General features: G+C 46.1%; 1 protein-coding gene across 2 annotated transcripts in view; it reads right to left on the bottom strand.

Moving 5' to 3' along the window:
* The window catches only part of ADORA3 (adenosine A3 receptor), a 35,906-nt gene extending 19,158 nt beyond the window's left edge, over nucleotides 1-16,748 (bottom strand). For both annotated transcript variants that reach the window (XM_074977718.1, XM_074977719.1), the window contains exon 1: nucleotides 16,613-16,748. The gene's annotated coding sequence lies outside the window, so the exon portion shown is untranslated. The remainder of the gene's footprint in view (nucleotides 1-16,612) is intronic.
* Between the last annotated feature and the right edge of the window lie 3,014 nt (nucleotides 16,749-19,762).

The following is a 19,762-nucleotide window of genomic DNA, read 5'->3' on the forward strand; positions in this document are numbered from 1 at the left end:
GGCCTTCTGAGGCAGATGTGCACGTGGGGACACTGCTGTGACTAGGATGGTCCTATCATAAGGCAGAGGCAAGGCCTTTTCAGTAGAAAACCCCAGGCTGTGAACCTCATTTAGTACTAAACATTGGAATGAGTTCAAAACTGATCATGTTCAGAAAGCAATGCACAGTTCTGTTCAGTTCTCCTTGTATCACCATGGTCTCCAGATGCAGGAAGGTCTCCCCACCATGAAACTGGTGAAGAATGAGCCAGCATTGTTCAGGGACAATGAAAAGAAAAAGGAAAGAAGGAATAGAAGAAGGCAACAGGGAATGAGGAAGTTGTGAGAGGAGCTACGTCTACACGTGAAGCCTACATCGAAGTAGCTTATTTCGATGTAGCGACATCGAAGTAGCTTATTTCGATGAATAACGTCTACACGTCCTCCAGGACTGGCAACGTTGATGTTGGGCAGCACCACATTGAAATAGGCACTGCGAGGGAATGTCTACACGCCAAAGTAGCACACATCAAAATAAGGGTGCCAGGCACAGCTGCAGACAGGGTCACAGGGCGGACTCAACAGCAAGCCGCTCCCTTAAAGGGCCCCTCCCAGACACAGTTGCACTAAACAACACAAGATCCACAGAGCCGACAACTGGTTGCAGACCCTGTGCGTGCAGCATGGATCCCCAGCTGCAGCAGCAGCAGCCAGAAGCCCTGGGCTAAGGGCTGCTGCCCACGGTGACCATAGAGCCCCGCAGGGGCTGGAGAGAGAGCGTCTCTCAACCCCTCAGCTGATGGCCGCCATGGCGGACCCCGCTATTTCGATGTTGCGGGACGCGGATCGTCTACACGGTCCCTACTTCGACGTTCAACTTCGAAGTAGGGCGCTATTCCCATCCCCTCATGGGGTTAGCGGCTTCGACGTCTCGCCACCTAACGTCGATGTTAACATCGAAATAGCACCCAACACGTGTAGCCGTGACGGGCGCTATTTTGAAGTTAGTGCCCCTAGTTCGAAGTAGCGTGCACGTGTAGACACGGCTAGGGAGAGAGTGACATCTCAGTAAGAATTACTAAACTAAGCTGAAATGAGTTTGTTATGGAAAAGCATTAGCCTGACCCTTAAATTGGTGTTTTTTGGGAACTGAATACTTACACATACAGATAGACGTGCTACCTCAGAACAGGCAAATAGAAACCACAGCAAAAGGGCAGAGTGGCAGGGTGAAAATTATTGTAGATGCAAAACTTCTGTCCAGGTAGTAAAAAACAGAAATCCAGCCCAAACGCTACTGATATTTCAAGCTCTTTTCTAATTCTCCCTGCTCCCACTACCAGGTTTGACCTTCAACTGCTGGCACTGTAATGGTCTATATTATACTGCTAGCTCATCCAGGGAGTGCTTTCATCTTTCTACGTTAAATGATGAGCCATGCAATGAACTGGAACATAATCACTGGAAGGCAATGTGTACGACATTCTCTTCCTTAAACATTCATTGTCTCTGAGCTGACATTGTTCCTAGCAGCAGAACCAGTGATGTGGAAGTGAAATCAACCCAGAATCTGTAATGGTAAGACATTGGGAAACAATGCAATGAAGAAAGAGAGAGTTTTGCGTGGCATTCCTAGTAAAAACAGATGCTGGACCGAATTCATCCTGAGTGTAACATCACTGAAATCAGTGTGTCACTCCTGGTGGACCTAGGTATAATTCAGAGCAGACCAGTGTACAGTGAAATCACAGTAAAGATCATGGGCATTAGTCTAGCTGTTATCTGCTGCACTGAGTTGCGCTTGTGATTCTTTAAGGGCTTGGTGCAAAGCCCACCAAAGCTAATGGAACATGTCCCTAGAGAACCCCTATCACCTCTGTTCCTTCGACATGAATAGATTTAGGATCAAGCCCTTGTAGCATGGCGAGCCATAACAGAGACTCCTTAGCAGAGAATAAGCCACATTCAAAGACAGAGTTCCGGTTTGCAATGAACATGTAAATCAAATCACATGTCATTTATCCTTACTGCTCATGTTCTCCTAGCACTTGGACTCTAGTCTGGCAATGGGAGAACTGTGGCCAAGGTGTGCATACTAGGAATTAGCTTATAAGTAAGCACCACAAACTTCCCAAAGCTGCAGAAAGTCCTGGGCCCAGCTGTCTGGAGAATAAGCAACAACATCAACCACAGTACAGGTTTCCCCAGCCCAGACGGGCAGCATAGATACATGGTTTGCTTGCCTGCCCAGCTATAAGTAAAAACTGAGTATGGGCAAAGCCACCCTCCTTTTTGCCTGCTGAGACTGGCGTCATCTCACATTATTTTATGCTGCACCATGCAGCACTAAGTGGGTTGATATGGATCAAAGTGTTGGTTCACATGTAGGACAAATTGCAAACCTGCCAGAGTGGTGAGGGAAGAGTATGCCTGAAGGCAAGAGAGGTGAACATAGGTTTATTTCCTGGCAACATTGAATTGAGCTATGCCTGGCCCAGAGAAGAACACCACAAAGATGGGGTAGTGTTACTAATTTGATGGGATTGTTTGAAAACACTAAATTAGAGTTAGGAAACCCTCCATTTCCAAGATCATCATCACCTTCTACTTGTGACCAGCCTTCCTTGTAAGCTGAGTGCTTGGGCAGCCACCCAGGAGTGATTCAGGTGCTTCCCAGCTGATTAGCAGAGCTCTCACAGCCAGCAGTGTGCATGCCTACTGGTGGTGAACATCCCCATATGCCTTAGTGCACAGAACAAAATTCAGTCTGCCCATGGATGGAAACCTGCTGATTTTTAAAAACGTCTAGCCGCCTAAACTGACCATAGCTGCTGTGTAACGTCCTCTTGAGTTAAGCTGGAATAGAAGGTGTCTTGTTATCATCTGATAAAAATAATTTATGAGGATTTTTGGAATATGGAACAGAAACTGTACTGAACACTTCTGCTTTTACTGCCTTAGTATTGACATTTCTACCATTTCCATCTTTGTCCTAATACACTTGAAAGACAGCTCATTATCTTTCCCTGTGCAGCCCTAGATTTCTCCCTGTGTCTTGTTTTCCTTTTCAGTGTCCTATAATTCCAAGCTTCCAATATGTTTTAATTGATTTATATTAATTGGCATTGATGGCTCTTGTTTTCTATTTGTTATATGTTGGTTTTGGGTGATTAATCACTATAAAAAGGACAGAGAATAAGACAGAGAATGCCTTATTGCCTCTGTATAAATCCATGGTACACCCACAGCTTGACTACTGAGTACAGACGTGGTTGCCTCATATCAAAAAAGATATCTTGGTATTGGAAAAGGCTCAGAAAAAGGGCAACAAAGTGTTTAGGGGTTTGGAATAGGGACCATGTAAAGAGAGAGTAAAAAGACTGGGACTCTTCAGCTTAGACAAGAGGAGACTAAGGGAGGATAGCCTTGCCAAGCTGAAAGCTGAAAATGTGGCTGCATTGACCTTAATAATAATATAAATAAGTCTAGAACCCAAACCTACTCAATGTGGTGCTCTGACTTCCTCCACTGGTGCTGCAGCCCTGGCTAACAAAACCAGGCCTTTCAGTTTGGACAATAGAGACTTGGCTATTTGGATGTAGCTGTCTCAAGTTTGATCCCAGCTGCTCCTGACCCACCTAGGTGCACAGTGTAATAATTACCTCATTCACTTCCCACGTACTGCTCCAGAATGTTGTGGACTCTTCCACCAAGCTGGCGTCCAACATGCTGGGGAATATCTGGCATAGGGAACAGTCAGCCAATTCCTGTGATCCTAGCAAGCTGGTCCCAACTGGGATGGCATTCTAAGATATTGGGGAGCTTGGCCTTTTAGTACTGAGAGTCAGTCAGTGGGAGGCCAGAACATCATGCGAGCCTGTGTCTTGCTGCTCTGCGGCAACATAGGGTGGTGAGATAATTTTTATCAGATTGCCTGTAACTGTTTCCAAATCTAGCCGACACCTGCTAGGAAGCCATCTTCACACGCATGTAGCTGCAATGCAGACAGAAGCATTTTAGATGCTTATAGATAATGAAGTTTGGTGGCCTGCAGTCAGAGCTGCTTTGAGTGGAGAAATTATTACTTAGCCGTGACTGAGCTGATGGTTTGTTGATAGGAGAGGCTGGGAAGCCTGGCTTAGCGAGACCAAATCATAGGGCTCAAGACTGGCTGAGGGAGAGGGGCTCAGTGATGTCTGAGTATCTCAGGTGACATCCCAGGAGTTCCAACCCATCGCAAGGAGATCATGTGAGACCGTATCAACAGCCTCACCCAAGTCAAGACATTTGATATCTATTGTTTCTGGACAGGGGTGAGAAAAGTGGCGGGAGGGCATGGAATTTCATAAGGGGGCACAGCATGATTGGCTGCTGAGTCCCAGACTCAGTCATCTCATTAAAAATGTTGAAATCTGTGACTGTTTTTAAGTCTGTGTGCTCACGTTTCTATACCAATTCATAAAGCTTTCACATTTGTCAGACTTATTTTCTTACATGTGCCAAAAGGGTTTTTTTTTTTTTTCATGTGAACATAACCAAAATTTCCATCCGTTTGGATTGCATTAGACAGGTTGGGGGCCCTGCTACTTGCAGGGACAGAAAGTGAGGCCCCATTTAAAAAGTTTACTCTCCCCTGCTTTAGGAAACTTAAAACCCTGACATGTCTTTACATCCCCCTCCCTTTCCACACACACAGACGAGCAACTCAAGCTTTACCACCCTTTCACACATCAGCAGTCCATGAAAAAAACAATAGTCAATAAGCTGCCCTGTTCTGGCCTTGATCTAGATTCATCTCTGGTTTTGATGTAATGGACAGTGGGGTGGGCATAAACCAGCTGAAAGCTGACAAAGAGTATTTGTTTTTATATTTTTTAATCATCAAGTTTATAAATGCTGCATCCAGTTCAATGTTCACCTACCAAAGCCCTGTGTCCTCCACAAGTACCCATAGACAGACAGATGTGTCCGAAGGAGCAAGGACTGAGAAGGCAGATCCATAAAGCTCAGATCCAGGTTCTACAACTGTCTGCTCCTGGATGCAGTTAGTGGAAAGCCTGGTCTACCTCATCTTATTGGTTACTGAGCCCTGGATGTAGAGGATTCTTTGGTTTCTAAAGGATGGTGACCATTACATTAAGGTCACAAGTAGTCACTGATTTTGGTTCCTGAGTTTTTTGGTGACTAGCCGCTAAAGCACCAATATAGGCTCGATTCTGAAAGCTGCTGAGCAACCAAAATCCCATTACTAGAAAGGCAGGTTCTCGGCACTTCATTATCCAGCCCTCCATATCACAAGTTGGTCCTGGAAAACTAAGCACTTTTGAAAATTTGTTCTCAGATTCCAGACTTTGCATATTGCTTAGACCTGCTAATCAGTGGCCAGCACAGCATGATGCTACACAGATAACAATATGAAAACAAAAAACCAGTCAAGTAGCACTTTAAAGACTAACAAAATTTATTAGGTGAGCTTTCGTGGGACAGACCCACTTCTCCAGAGCATAGCCATACCAGAACAGACTCAGTATTTAAGGCACAGAGAAACAAAAATAGTAATCAAGGTGGACAAATCAGAAAAAAAAATGATCAGGGTGAGCATAGCAGAGAGATAACAATATGTTATCAGAGATAACAATATGGGTTGAGATTTTCAGAGCTTTCAAGGGAATTTGGACACTTAATGAGCATCTGGCATCTAGATCCCTTAGGTAGTTTTGAAAAATCTCAGCCATGCACTGTACAGAGTGAGGCTACTTTCCACTAGTCTATCCAAAGCAACTGTAAATCTCACTGCTAACCAAGGAATGGAAAAACAACTAGTTACAATTTTTTAAAAGTTATGAAAACAACAAGCAGTCAAATAGCACTTCAAAGACTTGCTAGTCTTTAAAGTGCTACTTGACTGCTTTTTGTTTTGATAGTGTATAGACTAGCACGGCTTCCTCCTTGTTACTATTAAAAATTATGGTGAATCTTTCTGAAAAATAGCCACAAGATGTCAGCACCTTCCTGAAGCAAACCAATCAGGAGAGACAAAGTTTCCTATAAGTTTTATGAACTGATTAAATCTTCAAAGGTTCCCCTAGCTGTGATGCCTATAAAAAATAGGCAATGCTTAGGTGGCTGGTTAGGTAGCTGCAATCAACGTATCTAGGATCGACTTATCTGGCCATCCTGACTGAAGGAGGTTGATGGGAGAAATGCTCCTGTCAACCTCCCTTACTCCTCACAAAATTGAGGAGTACAGGGGTCGACTGTCAAACTCTGATTGTTCGATTTCGCACATCCCCATTAGGTGGGTGAAATCGAACCCGGGAAGACCCACTGTGATAGCGTTGTTCTCCCAGTAAATATAGACAAACCCTTTGACTGTAAGTGCTTTGGGGAAGGTGGTGGTGATGTTCTTGCACAGCACCTAACACAATCAGTCCTGGTCTGGAGCATTATAGTAATAGAAATAAGTAAACAAACAAATGAAAAGAATTAGCAATTCTGAGGCTTGTGATAGAAAGTAATAAGATCTATCCATTCGATTTCAATTGCAGTGGCTAAGCTCTTCCAGGGTGTGGCCTGTTAATGCCCGGTTGATGCCAGGGCTGACTTTGGCCCTAGATATCATTTTCCCCTCTAAACTACTCCTTCCTGTAAGGGTGCTCTCTTTTGTCTTCTCCATTCTATTTCAGGCAGCCGCTTCTTTAGGCAGTGAAGCTACAAAGCCTGCAAAGTGTCATCCTGGTATTTCGCTAAAGAGTGAACATCACTCTGCATGCCAAGGCGTGAGGGACTGTCACTAAAGCCAACTCCTTCTGCTCTGTTGAATTTCTCATTTCAGAGTTCAAAGGCAATCAGGAGGCTGGTGAGTGAAACAGAACTGAAGGGAGTCCAACACTTGAGCAGAATGGTGTGGGTACACTAGGACTAGGCTTAGCCAGTATGAATTACCCAAGAAAGCCATGATGGTGGATTGGTACTGTCTGTTTCTTATTACAGTATTGTCTACGCTTATGGGAAAGTCCCATAGTATGTCACAGAGACTGATAATTTTTCCATAGGGCTTTATTTGAACTCATCTACAGAATTTAATAGAGTTTTAAAAGAGCTCTAAAATAACAACGAGAAGTCCTGTAACACTTTATAGACTAACAGTTTTATTGGAGCATAAGCTTTCATGGGCAAAACCCCACTTTGTTGGATGCATAGATCTCTAGGTTTTCTTAGTGGAAAAGCCTTTTGGGACCAAGGCTTTCTCTTCTGGTGTGGTTAAACAGTGGTTACCCTCTTTCTGGTGCTCCCAGAACCACACACTATAAGAAAGCCAGTACAGATGGGGGATTTAAAACCTGCACATCAGTCATGAACCTGGGGACAGAAAATAGGCAGGTTCCAGTTCTGAGGCATCAGCCATCTTGTGAGGCAGAGAGGAAATAAAATCAATTAATCTCTCTGGGCCAGCCTCCCTTTGGTACATGCTGGTGCAACTGTGCTGTAGACCTCTGAGCTGCACCTGCCCAAAGTACTGTCAGTGTAATAGTTCCCACATCAGTGGTGGCCTGGGTACTGCAAAATGCACATATTGTCCTCAGATGTTTCCTCAGTCAGGCAGCATCTGTTTCCTGCCCTAAATTCAAACAATCAGGTTGCTGGACTGCTGTGACTCCTTTGCTGCAGAGAAAATAAGATCCTTTCACAACAACCTTCTCCTTTCTCCAGAGCTACTCATACACACACACATGCATGCATGCATGACCCCAGCATGTCAACTTCATGCATCAGAGTGAAACCACTGCAAACAGAGGTCAGATTTCTCTTCTCCCATGCCTGGTTTCCTGTTTTACTGGGCACCCACCTCGCCTTCCCACCCAGCTTCTCTAAAACCGGCTCTGGGAAACAGCAAGCTTGGGATTTTACATCTTGTGAAGCGATGAAACATCATAGGAGCAATGTATTTACATAGTCAGACACGTGAGGAAAGGGCCCATCCTTTACTATTTCTCAATAAAATTAAACTCAATCTTGGAGTCCTAAGTTTGTACCTTGGGTGCCGTTCTGCAAGCTGAACCACATGCAGGATAATAGCCTGATACGACTGCTAGCTTGTGAGGTTAGGCTTTTAACTCTGTCAGTAAAGATTTGCACATTTGGTCCTGCGCTAGACCTTGGTGGTAAGTCCTTCTTGGAGATGAAGTGGGAATCATGGGATAATCCCTTAGAAAAAAAGAAACAACCCCACAGTTATAATGTGAAACTGTAGTTAGTTACATTACTGTGGGTAAGTGTATCTGGCACCAGAGCTGCCAAATTTTGAAATGCCTTTTACAAGGGAATCTGTGGCTTGAATTCTCGATCGAGAACTTGCTGGGAAAAAGTTTCAAGGGGAAGGTTTTTCATCAAAGTTTAAACCCTTTCTGAAAAATGTGCAGTCCTCTACAAGCAGGATCAAAACCAGCACAAGTCCCCAGCTCTGCGAGAGAGCAGCATTCGACAGAGGGTCTGTCTAGGATTCATCCTTCTCATTCCCTGGTAACATCAGGCAGGTGTTCACCACTGAACAAGGCTGTGTAATAGACTAGATACTTTGGATGCAACAGACTTTTCAGATCAGCATACCCACCGATGCGGGGAGAGGGGGGCAGCTGCACAGGCTCTCAGCATTTCTCAGGGGCCTGGCACTCTGGGGGGCTTCTGAGGTCAGGAGGAGGGAAAGCACTGTGCTCCTGGCAGCCCTAAGGGCTGACTACCTTTGGCTCCACCCCTGCTGGGCCATGGAGTACTTCCCCCAGCACTTTGCCCCTAGGCCCACAGTGGCTGTTGGCTCCGCTGCACATCAGCAGTCTGCTGTGGTTTGGCAGGAAGAGGAGATCTAGCTAGGTGGGCTGCTCTGCTGCATGGCAGCGCCCAGGTCCTCTCCCTTGCTGCTCGCTTGTCTCCCTGAGATTCACAGAGCTCTGACGTCAGCTCTCATTTGGCTCCTGAGCTTCCCCCGGCAGGAATGTGCCATGTTTCTTTTGAACCTCTCAGTGGCGTGGTGCAGCTGGCACACAGGACAGGCGCACCAGCTGCCTCATGTGCTCCTGAAAGTGGCTGTCCTTGTGCAGCGAGCTGCTGACGGCGCTGTGCATTGTTCTCAACGGGGAATCGAGCTGAGGGTGCGTTTCCTTCCTTCCTCTTCTGCAGTTTCTCACTGAACACAAGCTAATGTGGAGAAACCTTCCCGGCAGACACAACCCTGCCTGACAGGCTTCGGCGGTTGTTGGCACTGCACAGACTCTGCAGTGACAAGCAGACCAAGGAGATCTTGTTTAAGGCTAATTGACCTCCTCAGTGTTTCTTGGTATGTGGAGTGTTTAACACTCTCAGTCCCCATTGACTTCAGTGCGAGTGGAAAGCTCTCATCACTTCTGGGGGCAAAGGACTAGGTTTAGTGCTTTCAGCTGGGTGGACACCACAGGGTTTGTCTTAGCACAGCGGTTTTGGTGGCAAGAATCCAATGACCCCTTTTGTTTCACTCTTCGCTCTTCACAGCCCTGTAGCACTGTGACACTCAAGAACAGCCAATTGACACCCTTGAGGGGTATGTCTCCTATGAAAAAAACCAAACGCACCCCCTGGCAGTGAATCTAGGAGCCCCAGTCAGCTGAATTAGGCTTGTGGGTTTGTGTAGCAGTAGGAGTGTAGGCATGTATGCTCAAGGCCTGAGCCCAGACTGGGAGACTATCCCTTCCTAGTCAGGTTTCAGAGCCTGGGGACATTCACACCAGTGTTCCCTGGTAAGCCGAGCACTTGGGCACCTGCCCAGCAGAGATTCAGTTGCTGCCCCACTGGTTACCAGTGTGCCCACAGCCAGCAGCATGTGTGTGCACATACTCATATACCTTAGCGCACATAACACAATTTTTCTGCCCATGGGTGGAAAAAATTAGAAGGAAGCCTGTTTTAACCCTGCCCCAAAGGTCTTATCTTGCCTAGGCTTTTAAGAGGGATTTTGAGATCACGATAGCTGGTTGACTGTAACCCACAACTTTTGAAACTGTAGTGTAGACATGATAAGTTGTACTTTATAATGTGCCAGCCTGGTCAAGTTAAAGCACAGAGGACCAGCTTAGGGCTTGATGGTGGTCCTTTAGAACTCACAGAAGCACAGCCAGGCCTGTGTTTCAGAATGTGCCTGTTAGACTTGCCAGAAGGCACGCTGTGATGGCACACCTCTACATGCTAGTCCAAGGGTGTCTATGGGTTGGGCTTGCTGGACTAGCCAGTTGAAAGCTCTGTCTGTTTGCGAGGCATTTCTAGGGATGCAACAACAGGCTCCATCTGCCCCCTCTCCAATATGCACACAGTGGGCTGGGAGTGGGTGTCCTCCTACATCCTGGGAAGATAAGGATCAGGAAGGGAACAATATGTCCTAAATCTTAGCTGCAGCTTTCCATGAAAATAGTTCTCTGTCAGTGACACACACAGATATGAAGGGGAAAAAAACCCTCCTGGAACAATGATGCTATCATGTGACTCAATGCCAACAATCTCTCTTTGTTCTGGCAGGCATATGAAACACTGGCATGGGAAAGACAGCTGCATTCTTTCAGACAGACCTGTTATCTCACCCCACTGCAGCTCCAGATAAGGAGGTATCACTCCTTTGGTGATACAAACACACTTTCTGTCCATCCCTGCTCATTTGTTTTGATGCTTTACTCCCTCCCACCTTTTGTGGATTACTTCTCTCCTTAATTGCCTTGCTTTTTAACCACCCCACATTTTAATTGTTATAGGTACTGTCATATCACAACTCCCCCAACCTCCTGCCCTGAGGGCTCCACCATGAGGGGTTGTGATACAGGAAATTTAACCTACAGGAAATTTAAGTTACTTTCACCCGTGATTAAGGGGGTGAATCAGCAGCTGGGACTGGAGGCAGGGATGCCAGCAATGTGTGACCTAGCAGGAGCCATAGTATTTTGCTGTGCACAAGTCACCGTACTGGATATTATTGGACTAGATGGGCCATGGTTTAGCATGCCCTATTCTCGTCCAGGGACGTAACTATAAAGCACTGGCTACCGTGGTCTGTAAGTACTTTTTCAAGTATATTATTCTGTATGTCCACTTAAGGCTTCCAGCTCCAAACCTCCACAGTAGCAATGGGGACAATGCCTTGAATTTTCAGAGCACCTTCAATCCCATAAGCTCCCCCAAACTCTCTCCAGGCTGGTGGAAACTGGTGTAACTCCAATGATGTCAAAAGAGCTGATAAACATGGATACACAACTGGAGACATGGCCCCATATATTCAGGGATCACTTTGCCTCGACAAAGCCATGAAACCATGGAACAGTCTAAGAAACATGGAAGCTCTGTTGCCAAAGACCGGCTTATGCATTGGCAGTAAAACTGTGGAGAAGTGTTCAGTATTGACCTTAGTATGTATGACCAGGTCCATCTTTAATGTTTATGTTCCTCCACCCACCAGTGAAACTTAGCTAGCTGAGGGCCAGAAGACAGCAGCTGTTTAAAAGCTTGGAGCCATGCTATTGAACAGCTCAGAACAAGAAGTAAAGGTACAAAACAGTCAACTGAACCTGGAGGGTGGAGACTGACTGAGCTTGGACCGTGGCTTAAAAGTTCCAAGACGAAGCATGACAGGGAAGTTGCATGCTACTAAATGGATCTGACGAAGCAGGTCTTTCCCCACGAAAGCTTATGCTCCAAAATATCTGTTAGTCTATAAGGTGCCACAGGACTTCTTGTTGTTCTCGAAGATACAGACTAAGATGGCTACCTCTCTGCTACTAAATGATGTGACTCTAGCAAGTGCTGGCAAAGAAGAGCTAACCTTTTGACTGACGCAGCCATAGGGCAGCCTTTGCAAAGACAGTCACAATACTTCACTAACATGCAGCTGGGGGATATTTTTCCTTGTCCTGCCTTCTGAGACAGTTGCATTGTGCGTGTTATTAAATTCCAAGCATTTGTTCTTCTGTGCCAGTGAGTGTACAGGAACTTTTCAGGGACTTTAGGTATTAAAAAGACAAATTCATACAACATGACAAATATCCCTGTTTGCTGGTTTGTGTCTTCAAAGGAAAACAAAGCAGATACAGAATGCAGGCATGAAGCAAAAATACGTCCATATAACAAAAGACACTATGTGCTCCACTTATCTTGGTCTTGGGCAGCCTGAGTTTTATTCCAGTTCTGCTTCATCCCTACTAAGTGACCTTAAGAAAGTTTCCGTGCCTCAATTTCCCTATCTGTAGAAAGAGGATAATATTTCTGACCGCCTTTATAAAGTGCTCACTGATCTCCAGATGGAAAGTGCTATATAAGAGCAGGATTTTGTTATTTTTCATGTACACTCAGATTAATTTGGGAACTGTTAACATTGGGACATAATTGTCCCAAAAGCCTAAAAAGCGGAGACATATTTACTATGCGTGCATGCTCATGAGTCTGGGAAAATTTGGGAAATTCCCCCTGCCAAAGTTTCCAGGAGGCAAAGCGACTTGGCCTCATCTTGCATCTGCCTTCTGCCCCAGAGAGAATTGAAATTGAGAGCAAACTGACAGGGGAAAGTCAAGGCTGAGCCAGAAGACTCATCTTCCTCCCTTCAACACTTCGCTACTGAGGCCTTGAACCCTGATGGGCATTCATGCTTTTTTGATTCATCCACAATCTATTTGTTTCCAAGAGTGAGAAGTGCGGGGCTGATGAGATGATTTGAACTCATCTTGTACCTCACCTACCTCCAACTGCTGAAGCTATGTCATTGAATTTCCACTGAAAATATATTTGTTCCAAACACCACTGAAGTGCAGCGATTAGCAACGTCTGTAAGAGAGATGAAAGTGCCCTGCGTTTTCTCCTGCTTGTGGTTTATTTCTGTGCACGTATAAAAGGTGAATTCATTGCTCCCTGCAGCAATTTGACACCTTTCTTTCTCTGAGTCTTGTGCTGGTGAAGCCTTTGGGAGAACAAACTATTCTGTTTATCCTCAGGATGGGGATAGAACCAAGGATAGCTGGGATGCAGCATGAATGTTTAGTCAAAGGGAGCAGTTCCCCTCAAAAAAATTCCCCAATATTCTTCTGCCTTCATTCTCTGACCAGCCATCAGCAGGATGAAATCATCTCTGTGATGAACACTTGGTCACAAGGCCTGTTTCGCAGATTTGTCTCCCTTTGGTCCGAAGGGCCCTCTGCACAGGGGTGAATGTCAAGCCCAGTTCGACCCCTGGAAAGAAGATAAGGTGTTTTACAGAGTTGGTGAAGAGTAGGAAGGCCTGGAGGTGGCTGAAGAGAAGTTTGCATTTTGCAAAAGAGATGCAGACCTGCACTTTGGTGGTGCTGGCCCCAGCCAGTCTCCATCCACCCCAGATACTAAAGGCTGAACCTCTCTAGTCCAGCACCCATGGAACCTGACCGGTACCGAACGAGAGAATTTACCAAATCACAGGAAGTCAGTATTGTCGAGCAGCATTACCAATACTTGCACTGCTTACTGAGCTCTTGGAAGACATTTAGGGGTAAATTACAGCTAATTAACAGCACAGGACGCTGAGGGCCAGGACTGGTGGCTGAAAATAGACTTTACGGGACCATGAGAAATTTGGCCACACCCAGGATAAGTGGACATCCAGCTAACTAAAATCATGCTGGACCACAGACTTTGCTGGACCAGATGGTGCTGTATTAGAGAGGCTCAGTGTGTAGCAGCTTCCCCACAATGCCCCACAGTTCATGTTATGCAGGTAAAGGGACAGCCATTGAATGGCAACAGTGTTTGGCCACCGCTGTCATGGGCTGGATTCTAGTGGTTGGCTTAGAGGTAGCTGGAGCTGTGTCTCCCCAGTAGCTTTTAGGTCAACCCCTGTTTCCCTCCCCAATACCCATGTTCCACCCCAGGATGCATATGGTCTCCTTTTGCAATGTGCGTGCGACTCTGCCCTCACCGCTGCTGATTAAAGGTGACCCTTTCCATTGGGAAGAGTGAATGCTGCATGTGCAGCCTGGAAAGCATTCAAGGTTGGAGGAACAGGGAACAACTTTCTGGAGCATTTCCTCTCCCTTCCAGGAGCAGAGCCCAGCAAAGCACATGGGCCAGAGTGGCAAAGGGATTAAACTTGTGACCATCTTTTGTCACTCACTGGCTACGTCTACACGTGAAGCCTACATCGAAATAGCTTATTTCGATGTAGCAACATCGAAATAGGCTATTTTGATGAATAACGTCTACACGTCCTCCAGGGCTGGCAACATCGATGTTCAACTTCGACGTTGCGCGGCACCACATCGAAATAGGCGCTGCGAGGGAACGTCTACACGCCAAAGTAGCACACATCGAAATAAGGGTGCCAGGCACAACTGCAGACAGGGTCACAGGGCGGACTCAACAGCAAGCCGCTCCCTTAAAGGGCCCCTCCCAGACACAGTTGCACTAAACAACACAAGATCCACAGAGCCGACAACTGGTTGCAGACCCGTGCGTGCAGCATGGATCCCCAGCTGCAGCAGCAGCAGCCAGAAGCCCTGGGCTAAGGGCTGCTGCCCACGGTGACCATAGAGCCCCGCAGGGGCTGGAGAGAGAGCATCTCTCAACCCCACAGCTGATGGCTGCCATGGAGGACCCGGCAATTTCGACGTTGCGGGACGCGGATCGTCTACATGGTCCCTACTTCGACGTTGAACATCAAAGTAGGGCGCTATTCCGATCCCCTCATGAGGTTAGGGACTTCGACGTCTCGCCGCCTAACGTCGAAGTTAGTGCCGCTACTTCGAAGTAGCGTGCACGTGTAGACACAGCTACTCAGTCCTTGCTGCAGATCAAGCAGTGATTCCCACCATCACACATATCCACATGCACCGCACCTCACATGTATGTGTGTGACGTACCTGCTGCTCATTGCACTGAGTTGCTTTCAATAGAAAACACTTGCTTACAATATAGGCAATGACTCATCACAAGGATGAAGGAGGAATTAAAAATGCCATGTGTGTGCCGTAAAGGGAATTATCCTTAGAGAAGGTCTCCAGAGGTTTTATCTATGCTTCTAAAATTAAAGTGCAGCTTAGGGTACAGCTACACTACCTGCTAGATTGACCCAATCAGGATCAATCTTCCAGGGTTCCATTTCATGTGCATAGTCAGGATGTGTGAAATCAAACTATTGGGAGAGTTTCTCCCGTTGACCTCCCTCAGTGAGGATGGCCAGGTAAGTCAACTGTAGATAAGTCAATTCATGCCGCGTGATTGCTGTAGCTGGACTTAGGTATCTACAGTCGACTGTAAGGGCTGTTGTATACCTGGCCTTAAATACAATGGTGTGGTCACAGCAATAGCCAGGGGAGCATGGTTCCGAGCACTGTACCACTGCCTACACCGGTGCTTTGCAGTGCTGTAACTTGCTGTGCTCAAGGGATGTTTCTTCACGCCCCTGGGAGAGAAAGTTACAGCACAGTAAAGTGGTAGTGTAGACATGCCCATCTCCTGTCTAGCTTGCCATGCATGATTCACAGCCATCAATAACACTCAACTAGGGTGCAAAATGCACTCCAGGTTTAATAGCATTATAGTTGGAGGAGCCCTCAAATGGCTCTGTTACAGGGGTCTTACATTTCTTTTCTTCAGTGTGAACGCTGCACCAGATGAAGAAATGTTGAACTGTTGTTAGTTTTGTGATGTGGTTTTGTTTTAGGACAGGGCAGTCTGCTCTCTGTCTTAATCTCTCTAGCTGCAAGCAATTCTTGGGGCAGAAGAGCTTCCTGAGGTCTGCCACTGGGGATTCTGCTTGAAAGAAGGGATTGCCTGCTTGCTCTCTGGGACGACTTCTGTTCAAGGACTAGTGTAAAATACACAAGTTACACTATGAATATACATTGGCTGTTTGTGAGCTCCAATGAGCTGTCAACCTGCAAAGCTCCAAACATCTGCTCCCCCCGGGCAGGGGAGTGACAATACAAGAGATGAGTCTGATGTTCCAACTCAGACACAGAAATGAACTCCTTGAGATTCAAAGGGTTCCAGAACTACCCAGCTGTTCGTGCACAGACATTGTCAAGGATCAGCAACCCCCAGCACATGTGCCAAGAATGGCGCATGATCCAATTTTCATCGGCACATGAGTCAGGAGCTCAGTCCTACCCTTCCACCCCCCATGGAGCTGGGAGCTTTCTCAAAGACCAGCTTTGGATTAACAAAAGACCAGCTAATACTACCAACCACCAAACGGTAATGGTCTGCATCTTAATTTATTTATGAATGAAGCTGTAGTAAGTAGGATTATTAGTGACTTTAAAAAGTATCACTGGCACTTGGGCTGTATAAAGAGCTCTAAAGGTCAAATTTCAGCACTCCACTTTGGAAAGATTGCTGACCCCTGCATTAAGTTCTGCTAGCCAGCTCCTCAGTTACTGTGAGCTGGCAGATCTCCATAGAAGCCCAGCATGAAAAAGACAGCTAGTGAAGGCAATGGAGCAGTGCTCACTTACACCAGCTGAGCATCTGGCTCACTGTTTCTTATGCACTTTGTTTTTAAAACATTACAGGTTTTAGTCTTTTGTTAAAGCAGACAGCCTTGTAGATGTTATGTTATTTTGCTGAAAACAGCCATGAAAAATATTAGTCAAATCAATAGTACCTATTTGCAGAAGCCTCACTGGACTCTGAAGACCATCCACTAGAAGACTGTGAGAGACTGTAGCTTTTGACTTTTAATCCTGCTTGTAGTTTTACAGCCACCCTGCCAACTACACTAACAGGAAAGACGATAAGATATGTTGGCTGAGGGAAGGTAACTGCCGCCCCAGAGATGTGTTTAGTGTTAGAAAATGTTAGTTGTGTAGCCTATACCCAGAAAAGTGAGATAAAAACATACAATACTCTTTCAGGAATCTTGCTATATCAGTACTTTATTTCTTAGAATCTGGAGCGATAACATACGAGAAGCCCAAAAGAGATAGTCAATGCAGGTTTCGCCCTGAAACAGCCACGACTCCCCCCACCTAATCACAAGCTGGGGCTTTTTGCAGAGTGACTGCTGAGGACACAGATTGTACACTTTCCTACAAAGCATGCTAGCTGACAAGCAAGGCCAGGCAGCCCCTAGCATTTCATGTGACTGCTTGTAATGTGTACATGGTAGTCCATACACTGCAACAAAGGGCTTTACTTTAATATTTAGGGATGGCTCTTCAGCTGCCATGAATTGCAATAACTCCCGTGGATTAATCCTTTTTTCACCATTGACTCTGATAGAGCAATGCAGGTTAACACTTGCTCTCTTTAAGTGACATGGCATACCCAGACGTAGGTACTACAGAATTCTATGCTTTTCCATTGTGCTTTATTTGCATAGGCTAATAGTGTGGAATTTCACAAAGGCAACAATCAGAATAATAAATAATTCTAGAGTAAATCATTTTTATTCATGACACACCACACCTACACACACCCAGCCCATGAGAATGCTACACAGGCAATTAAAGGACAATATTAAATAAACAATAATTGAAACATCAAAAACTAAACAAAACTGAGCCCTGGCAGTGATCATGATGACAATGGGCTCGGCTTTATCATGCTGTCATTTTCAGGGTCTCTTAATGCCTCAAGGATCCGATTTGAGGGCTGAAACAATGTGATCTCGACACCTCTCTCAGTAGGTCAGTTCCTGGGAGCTGGAGATGCTATGGCAAGACCAGAGCTTGCACTGTTTAGGTCTCCTAATTCAGTGGTGAGCAAAGTGGGTGGCGGGCCCCTTCAGGGTGATGTGACGTTTTGTAAGGGGGGCACAGCACAATCAGCTGCTGGGTCTCAGGCTCATGCATCCCATTAAAAATGTTAAAATCTTATTTTCATGTCCCCAGAGAGCTCACAATATGTACCTGGTCAGTGACCAATGGGAAGTAAGGTCTCAGGCCATGCAGAAAGAACAGGAGCCGGAAGTGCCGTCTAATTAAAGCCATCTCTTTGGGGACGATTCAATAACAATGTACTAATAAGTCTTCCCCCATTCCCCTGGACAAGACCCTGGGCATATATGTGACAAAAGAATCCCTCCTTCTGGAGGCCCAGGGCCTGACTCTAAGATCTGGTGACACTTCTGGGTTATTTCTCTGATTGAAGGAATCCCTTCACTAGCTCATAGGCACAGTGTTCACAAAGTCAGCATTGCATCTCTTATTCTCTGGAAAATTTTGTACTGTAAACAGCAGCAGAATCTCCAGCATCACACTCAGGACTTCACGAGACGCCCCAGGGTGGATTAATTGCTTGACAACGTAACAATTCTGAGAAACATGGCCCCAACCTTTCAGGCTGCTGACAGCTGTTGTGTGAGCGGAAAGAGGCTGGCTTGAACAGGAGTTTTATAACAAGTGAATTTGAACCTAGGACCTCCAGAGAGCAAGGCTGCCAGTTCCAGCCCCCATGCTAGCTGCAAAGAGAACTTAACTCCTTTTAAGTACAGGGGACCTGGGTAAACTCACACTCTTATGGCCACTTCCATTTATGGGGATGGCATCCTTTCAACCACAGGAGACGTACCCTTTCAGGGGCTGGCTGCTCAGATGCTCTCTGAGGGCACAGCTAGAGATCCTTGATCCGTCTGAGGGAAACTCAGCAGCACCAAGGCATTCTGTCTAATGGGGGTGCTCCCCCAAAGTCAGCGTGTTTTGGGAATGGAACACCTTCTCTGGGGATGAAGTTGCTGCTGACCCAAAAGCAAAACCCTTGCACAAGGAGCTTCTAGATTTGGTGGGGGATCGATGCACCCTGCTTGGTTCTGCCTGGGCATGTTGTTGTGCTTGGGATTTTAACCCCTCTGGAGCCTGGGCATATTTCAATCTGAGTTTCTTTCTGTTCAGGTAATTGTAAAGCACAGCTCCTGTGGGGTGAGAACATGGGGCACCTCACCTGCATGGCTGTATGGTGACTTCCCCTGAGCAATAGAAGGGAAGCTTCTGGTCTCTGCAAGGACTCGTAATACCCAAGAAAGATGGTGGCAGTGCCAACTCCTGAAGGATAAGGGGTGCCGATTCATATTTCATATTTAATTACATTGTAAAGAGCATAGTAAAAGGTTTCACAGGAGGCAGCTCTTCAAGTCAGGGAAATTGTGACTTTAGGTGCAGCAGGTAACCCAGGAGTCCCTTTCACCAGAGATCCATCTCCTCCTGATGCCTGATCATAATTAGGTTTCAGTCGCATGAAAGAGTCATTCCCTCGATTATCCAATATCTTGTTGTCCAGCTGGATCGGATGGCCCTGAAATATCTTGGGCTGATGGAGGACTGTGCTGCACTGTGTTTTCCTACTGACCCAATAGTTACTTGCTGAAAAGATTCTGATGCCATTGCAAGCAATTGACCCACATTTCTTCATACATCCAACACCCTTTCTGATTTCTCAGGCCATGGTTTTCTTTTTCCATTAGCACAGTCTGCTGTTTTGTACTGTGACACATCACACAAAGCTGAATTGGTCCTTGTCTCATTGCATCACGTCACAGGGGCAAGTCAAGTGGAAAGCACAACTTTTCCTTTGGTTTTGTCTCTGTGCTTCTGTACTGGTAGGTGAGGACTTGTCATCAGAGCTCCCATTCATGCAGCACATCCTGACACTCCCAATCAAGCATCACAAATTCACTGCTAATTAAAACGTTGCAGCTCATTCTGGAGAAAACTGCAGAGAGAAGGTAATTTCCTTAAGGGAGAGAAAATGCAGTCTGACCACAGCGCTGGGGCCCTGACTTCTAACAAATGAATTCTTGACCCTGAATCCTTTAGGA

The sequence above is a fragment of the Carettochelys insculpta genome, chromosome 26, assembly GCF_033958435.1.
Source record: "Carettochelys insculpta isolate YL-2023 chromosome 26, ASM3395843v1, whole genome shotgun sequence".
NCBI classification, from domain to species: Eukaryota; Metazoa; Chordata; order Testudines; family Carettochelyidae; genus Carettochelys; species Carettochelys insculpta.